The sequence below is a fragment of the Quercus lobata genome, chromosome 8, assembly GCF_001633185.2.
Source record: "Quercus lobata isolate SW786 chromosome 8, ValleyOak3.0 Primary Assembly, whole genome shotgun sequence".
Taxonomy (NCBI): Eukaryota; Viridiplantae; Streptophyta; class Magnoliopsida; order Fagales; family Fagaceae; genus Quercus; species Quercus lobata.
In genome coordinates, this window is record NC_044911.1 from 7,147,237 (window position 1) to 7,155,867 (window position 8,631).

The following is an 8,631-nucleotide window of genomic DNA, read 5'->3' on the forward strand; positions in this document are numbered from 1 at the left end:
TTTGAAATTTTGAAACACATAATATAATAAATAAAATTTCTTTCTTAATAGTGCTATAATTCTGCTGGGTAGCTGACCAAAAGGCAGAATGGAATCTAACAATCTGTTCTTTGGCATCATTTTTTGCTACTTGTTTTAGAATTCCACCATAACCTATGTCAGAAACATCTATCTCAACAATTTTAAAAGTATTGGGGGAAAGGAATAACAACATATGGGAGTTGCTTAACATATTTTTTTATCTGTCTGATTATCATAGTATGTCTATCTATCTGTCCATGGAGGAGGATTCTTTTCTAGCCTTTTATACAGGGGTCTGCATATCTTTCTTAATCCTTGAAAGTAATCCGAAACATAATTTAGGCTGCCAGGAAATATCCGTAGCTGATTTTTATATTTTATTTCATTTGGGAATTTATATGTAAATTGAATGGCTCTGTCAATGAGGCTTAAGATTCCCTTATAAATATTATGACCTAAAAATCGGATTTTATCTTGAAACAAATTTATCTTAGTGGCTGAGACGACTAATCCATTATGTTTAATTACTTTAACAAATATATCTAAATGTTTCCAATGGTCATCAATTCATTTAGAAAAAATTAAGACATCATCTATATAAACAATTGAAAAATCTGTAAAAAGTGTAAATATGTCATTCATTATGTTTTGAAATTCACTAGGTGCATTTTTTAAACCCAAAGGCATGACATTCCACTCATAATGGCCAAAATCCACTTTTCATATCAAATTTAGAAAATATGGTTGCTTCATGAAATCCTTCAAGTAAATCTTCCTTATTGGCAATGGAATATCTTATCCATTGTAATGCTTTATTTAAAGGTTTATAATTTATAACTAATTTTGGAACTCCTTATTCCAATTCTGCTTGTTTATTAACATAAAAAGCAACACAGCTCCAAGGAGACTTGTTTTTTTTTTTTATTAAACCTTTAATTAAAAGATTTTTAATTCCTTTTTTACAGTGTTCTAATAATTCATTGTTCATTTGTATTGGTCTAGCTTTAGTAGGTATCTATCTTTCGTTAAAGTCTTTTTCATAAGGTAATTGTACAATATGTCAATGCTTATGCCAGAAAGCAGTAGGGAGATTAGAACAAATTTCTATCTCAATCTGTTGTCTAAATACATTTATTTTATGATTCAATATGGGATCTGTCAATTGATCAACAATTCTTTTATATATTATTTAACTTTAAAGATAACAAATGCCTGTTTTTCCTGTAAAATCTTTCTTTGTCAATTTCTTTTATTATGGAAGTATTATTGAGTGAATAGATTTCTTTCGGGATTGGTGGTAAAATGAATTTAAAAAGTATGTATTTTCCCTAACACATTAGTTTTAATTCCTTCGTATGTTGTTAAGAAGGGATAAAGTAAGGCCATAAAGGGATTTCCTAAAATAATTTTAGAAGGAAGGCCTTTAATTAAAACAAAAACAATTTCAAAACATATTCCATCGTTACATATGTGAACATTGGGTATTTTGTAATTAATTATGAGCTTTTCTCCATTAGCCTGAGTTAATCTTTCAGATGATTTTTCATAATACTTTAAAGGTATTAGTCCTTCTTGTATACAATTCATGTCAGCACCTAAGTCTATTAAAGCAATTTCTGTCCAAGAAAACTCTTTATTAATTGCTAAAGTGATTTATGTATGACATTTTTGAAAAATTACTCTGTCAATTAAACTCAAGAAATTCTATCTATTGTTATCATTTTTTTAAACATATGTTTCTAATGAAGGGGAGTCTATCATGGGTTTAGAAAATTCTTTTAAATTTATTGTTTTTGCAATATTTTGTTTATATATGTCTGTGGAATTATCTTCTTTAATTTCTTGTTTTACTATTTTTGCTTCTATCATTAAGTTTTGTAGAGTTACTGGTTTTATGTTTGTTCCATCTTGTTTCATTTTTGTCTTTTCTTTCTTAGCTTTTTTACCTTTTCCACATTTCATAACATGATGTCCATATTTCCTACACTTAATACAAGCAATAGGGATGTTTATAAAATCTTTTAATTTTAGTAAATAACCTTTTTTTATCTTTTAGGTGATTAGGTAGATTATCTATCAATTTTATTATTATGTCTTTTTGTTTCCATTTTCTTTTATTGACTTTGAGTGGGTTGGTTGATTTTAGTTCTTCCTTTTTCGTTACTTGGTCTATCTCTTTCTGTTTAACGTCAAACATTTCCATTAATTCATTTATTACATCTTTCTCAAACTCTAATTTATTGATTTGTTTAACAATTTTATTATGTCTATCACATTGTTTCTTAATATGTCCATATTGTTTACATTTATGACAAAAAGTATTTCCAGTCTGTCTTATTTTTCTCATTATCTAATGACTCAGTAATATTTAAAATTGTTATGTCTCTTTTTCTATCTATATCTAAAGGTGAATTTAAAACTTCTATCTTTTTAGTTAATTCTGTTAAACTATTATTTTGGATATGTATCATAAATCTTTTAATTGATTTTAGTCTTTCATCAATTTTTTCCTTTAAACTATCATTTTTCTTAAGACTATTATTTGTCCATCCTTTGTTGACTAGTTCTACTAAAGTACTCTTTTGTCTTTCTCTTTCTATATCTCCTTTTATATCTAATTTCTTATGTATAGCTTCTATCTTTATAATGGTATCATTTTGTCTTTCAATTTTCTTACGTATAGCTTCTTTTGCATTATTTCTATAGCACTAGGATTCTTTCCTTTGCCTTTTATACGTGTTGTTCTTTCCATTATTAAGTCATCTTTCTTATTATTACTCTTTTGCCTTTCTATGCCATCTTCTTCTTGCATTATTTCTATAGGGCTACTTTCTTTCTCTATTTCTATCATTCTTGACTTCTTTTGTACTATGCGACTATCTTCTTTACTATCTGTCAGAGTTGTTTTTAGTGTCTTTACGTCATTTCTATCATTAATTGTCTCTATTAGGCTATATTTTTTACTATTTTAGTATTTTTTATATATGTCATGTTAACAACGGAATTGGGTTATGGTAGGAAGTGTTTGTGGGCATTTGAAACATCTTCTGGTCTTGTTGCTTTAGCTGCTGTTGCTGTTGCTGATGGTCATTTGAGAAGTAAGAGGAGGATCCTTTGAATGGGAAGTTGTTATTATCAACATAGCCAGGCTTGTTGGTGTCTGAAAATGGAGGATCCATGAGAGGTAGGAGTGAAGAAATATCCAACAGATCATCCCCAAAAGAGTTCATCCTCCTCAATTGCCCATCTGGGGTTTGAGGAATTTTTTATCCCACTATTGTTCTTGTGGAAAATTCTGCAGACAACCCATTCATCCTGCAATAAAACACAATTAAGATCATTCAATTTACTGTCTTTAATTAGTTAAGACTTTTTTTTTTTTTTTTTTTTTTGAGAAGGTAATTAGTTAAGACTTAAGAGGTATTCCTCACAGTTTACCAAATAAAAAGCAATAGTCAATACAATTGGGACCCCCCGAAAAAAAAGTTGCTCCATTATTGCAAGTTACCTCGAATTAATTAAATACTGTATACAATTGTTACACATAATAATAATAATAATAATAAGTGTAAACTTTTATTATATTATATAAGTACATATAAAGAAGGGCACTTCAAATAAGACAAAAAATCACTATTACAACATTTTTTTTTTGGGTCTTACCTTTGTTTATTTCTACTTTCTTCAAAATATGCTAAAGCCTTCCCATAAACAATTCCTGACAATCATCTACAAAGCTACAAACTAATCTTCAATGATTCTGAAGATTCTTTCCCCTTTCTTCAAAGGTCCGGTTAAAACAATTAATAATTTTTTCATATTTTCATAAAAAATTTTCTAAAATGGTTTACTAATGTATACCTTAAAAACATGACAATAAAGCCCTCCTTCAAAAAGCTTTCACATATATTTCCTCCTCCTCAATGGCAATTGACAAAGTTTCAAAGTTCAAACCAGTCTTCAATGATTCTGAGTTGCCGCTCAAGATGGTGGATCACATGTAAACGTATACAAGCTGAGCATTTAATTTGAAATGCCCCATGAACGAGGAAACAAATTGAAATTCCCATTCCCCCTCATAATGTTAATAATGACCAGTTATCTTATTTTGCTCAAAAAAATTTTTCTTTTTAATCTCACATTTATAGTAAATAAGCAAATAAATTAGCTTCGTTGAAAATAAGGCAACTTATTTGCTTTAGAATCCTTTTTTTATCTCACCTTTCAGCAAATAAGGTAAAAAAAAAATACAGATACCAAAATTCAATTTAAATTTATAATCCGACAACATTCCATTTGCTTTAGAATCCCAATGCAACATTTTTGTAATGTTACTATGGAATTCTTAAAATCATAATAATTTTTTATTATAAAAGGAGTTGCTCGTTCACAAGACTTTACGATTTTAAAAAATAAATTCACTAATTATCAAAACTTAATTATTCTAATATTTTTTAAAATAATATTTGATCATGTTTTTTAAAAAAATATATTGATCACATTAATCAACTCATCTTTAACGAGAGACGTATAAGACTTTTTTTGGCACAATATAATTATACAGAACAACAAATAAAAAAGTCGTACGTTTTCGGGGGAGTTCCAAATACGTTTTTAAAACGGATGAAAAAGAAAAACAACATAAACTGAGCTACATTTTACAATGTTTCTTTATACAGCAGAAGATCCGGGTGGACTCGAACCACCATCTGCTCGGAGCCAATGGCTGAGCGCTCTACCATTTTGAGTTACAGATCTAGAAAATATTTGACTGAATACCATCATATCACCCACTTCTTTCATTAATGCCTTCTTTAAAATCTTAAATACCCAATTAATTACCGTTACCTAGTAAAAGAAAATATCCCTTTTCCTTTATGTTGCGCCCTTGCCCAACATAAAAAATTTTAAAATTTCCCGAACTCTAAATTATAATTTAACCAATTTCGCCCTAGAGACTTCAGATATTCTGTGCAATTCTGTAGATTAATCAAATTTTATTTAAACAATATCCCATAAACAGATTAATTAGGAACTCACGCACTTAGCCGCACATTTGAGGTAACAATATTTCACATTTGAGGTAACAATATTTCTAAAAGTACCCTTTAAAAACTAATAAGAAGTTAGAATATCAGTTTCTCCAACGGTACTTCCAGTTTGTACAAATAACACTGGATTAAAACCATACAGTTAAAAATTTACATCATAAATTTAACATTACAAAATATAATGGTCACAAACTACTTGAGGTTTTTTACAAGTCAATCCTAAAACCTTTAATAATTAATGATATGAGAAAAAGAGATTAAAATTTTTTGATTCAGAATTATCAAAATGTACAGGAATTAATAAACCTCAAAACAATTTAGCTGAGTTTTGTTTAGCTTCAAATATACCAATTAATTGATTTTGGGGTACATTTTTTTAGAGGCCAAAGTCTGACAATTATCTGTTTAATTGTGTGGCCTACAAAATTATCCTTGATTCCATTTCAGAATCAAAAACCATTTATTTTTCAAATATTTAAATTCAGTAGTTAACATACTAGAAAATATACCTAAGAGTCTGATTTATCATAAAAACCGCATTCATGTGAGAAATACTGCATGAAACATGAGATTTAGGTTGTGTTTAGTACATACATTTAAAAACTGAAAACATATGTTTGAAAACATGTTTAAAATTACATTTTGTTAAAAAAATATATATAAAAATACATATAATATTAATTAAAAGCTGAAAACTATGTTTAATTAGATGTACTAAACAGGCCTTAATATTACCCACATTTAGTACTCTTCTTCCTTTCTAAAACTGTTTCATCCAAACATTTCATTGAAAGTCTGTTTAAAAACAGATTATTGCTGAAAACATTGTAAAAAAAATAATTTTTAAATATGAATAATACCATACAACCCAAATTTAAAGTTAAATTTGCTGAAAACATTAGTGCGTAGCACTTGCAAATCCCGTGACCAGGACCTGCAAATACTTCTTCCAGCAAATAGCAGGAAGAATACTGGCCACGTTTAAAAATTTTACTATAATGGTTAGTTTTGAAATAGATATATATATATATATATAAATATAATATATAACATTTCAAATCACTGGTCTCCTCCATAACCATCGCCAAAACTATCATTCCACCTAGAAGAAGACATTTTACAGTTAAAGAGTTGGTTTGAACGGATCTAAGTGCTTAACATTTTATGCAGGTGAAAATTAATGTAGTTTCTTTATAAAAAAAAAAACATACCAGCTTTATTTTATTGATTTGATTATGTTATGTTCTATTTAACATCAATAATACCCATAACAAATCAGGTCAACTTTCTATACGTTTCAGTATATATAGATATGTTTTCAACTATCATTGCTTTTCAAACTTACTGTAACTTTAGTAGTACAAGAATGTGTATACAATCCTAAAACCACAGGGGTGGGGGGGAAATTAACTTGGATGTTCCTGAACTACATCCACACAAATATACAAAATACAGGGATATTGAGATATTTCAACAATGCAAGATGTGTAAAAACTATTAGAGGAAGAAAAATAAACGACATCAGCTATAATACTATTGTTTAGCTTATTAAGTACATGGTAATGAAGAAAAAATAGAGCATGAACACACAAAACGAATAAATGAAATAATTTGATCATTAATCACAATTGAGTCACCTCAGATAACTGGATATGGATCTTCAGTAAACCCTTCTGCAACCAGAAATGCCAAATGAACCGCCTGTAAACGCTTTTCCTCTCCAAATAGCAGAGGGGCGTGTGCTGCAATGTCTTGATCAACCAAATGAAGAAACCACCCACCCCAACATACCTTGATTACCTAAGCTAAGAATAAAACTTGGGCACAAGTCCTAGAGAATAGCGCCTAATCCATTTCTATTGCCATCCCAGTTAATAACATACCGGGTACATCTCACTAAAACCACCACAAATACACAAACTTGTCTGTTTGCACAATCAAACTGATTTGAATCTACAGTAAAAATAAAAAGTGAAGAATTGTGCAAATAATGGAACAACAAACATTTCCAAATAACAGATTAATTACAGGCCATTGCCTACTTTGCAGCAATGAATTTTTCAATCAAAATTAACATTATCGTCTACCACTTGAAACAACACAACAATTGAATCCAACTCTGGTATTATAAAATTAACTGCTATTTGACACTAAATCAAACATTACTAAGTAAAAAAGGCAGTGCAAATGGCTTGGACGGACCATTTCTGGGCATAAATGGTGTAAGGGCTTCCACGGACAATTATGATAAGTTTTAGCGCTGAAAACAAAGCCCTTAATAGAACGAATTGACTTTCTACTGTTTAAAAATAGATACCTCCGCTAATATTCATACATATTCAAGTTTTCGTGCTGGACCCAAAAGCACTTCATAGAATATGGCAGTTCCTTTTAACTGTTCAAAAGTATATACAACCACAAATAATCAAATTGAAATCAATTTGAAATTTTGGTGCTGGACCCAAAGGGCCGTCTAAAGAAAATGGTAACTCCTTTTAATAATTAAACATACATATTTCTGGCCATTCAGCATAAATTACAGAGACCCTGATAGGTTCATAGAGTATGCTTCAGTTTTGATAGCTTCAGTTTTTGATAGAACAAATCTACTTATTTCCATTTTTTTCATATTAAGTAAAGATAACGTAATAGTATTTGTCAGTGGAAACTTGGAATAAAGAAGCATGCGAAATTGAAGGAAGGAATAGTCTGTGTAAAAGTAGTGTACCTTTAAACCTGGCAGGTTAAGCCAGCCCGATGAAGATCAAGACGGTGTTATCGCTCGGATAGTCTGTGTATCATGTTCAGATATGCAGGATCAAGATGGATGGAAAATTTGAAGAGCAGAATAAAAAACAATAAAGACTCAGCGCACCACAGAGAGAGAGAGAGACCCCGGGCAAATCCCCGTGCGATCCCTCTCTCATAACACAAAAATCAAAATTTTTATTAAGAGATGGGTTGACCTGCCATGCAAGCGCACCTGTCATGGCAAAGGTCGAAACAATAATAAATCTACCGATCAATCAGAGACTAAGGCCCCCTGAAATTAGGCCTTCCCTGATTACTTACACACAGTATAGGGACTTTCCACTTAGCGATTACTACATCACAAAGCCTTGCTTAACCATCATCATCATCGCATACAAGGAGTATAGAGTTCAGTATCATATGCTCCATAGAGTGGATTGATTAGCCTCTAGATCTCAGCCGGTTGTGTAGATCTGGTAAGGAACGAACAGCCAGCCATGGATGAGCTTCTTCTCCTCGAGCAGTCCGTGAATCCCATGGCACTCGGTCGTAATCGCAGGTCTCCGGTGATTAAAAAAGGCTAGAAGAATCGAATCGAACATGAATTAAGCTTCATAGCTCAGAAACGAATAGATCTACAGATGATGTGAGAGCGAAGAATCATAGAGAAAAACTTACCTTACAGCTTTATAGAAATCTGCAAGGCGGAGGAAGCAACGGCTTTTGCAGATCGAAATGAAATGAAGAATCTAGAGGCGGAAGAAACAACAAGCTATAGAAATGAAAGAGAGAGGGAGGCTGGGATGAG

At 30.7% G+C, this 8,631-nt stretch overlaps 1 long non-coding RNA gene across 1 annotated transcript; it reads right to left on the reverse strand.

The window, feature by feature from the left end:
* Window positions 1-6,375: 6,375 nt before the first annotated feature.
* On the reverse strand, window positions 6,376-8,625 carry LOC115954668. Its single transcript, XR_004083938.1, has 2 exons — window positions 8,502-8,625; window positions 6,376-8,403 (listed from the first exon to the last, which is right to left on the reverse strand). It is a non-coding gene; the product is annotated as an uncharacterized LOC115954668 (long non-coding RNA).
* Window positions 8,626-8,631: the final 6 nt, after the last annotated feature.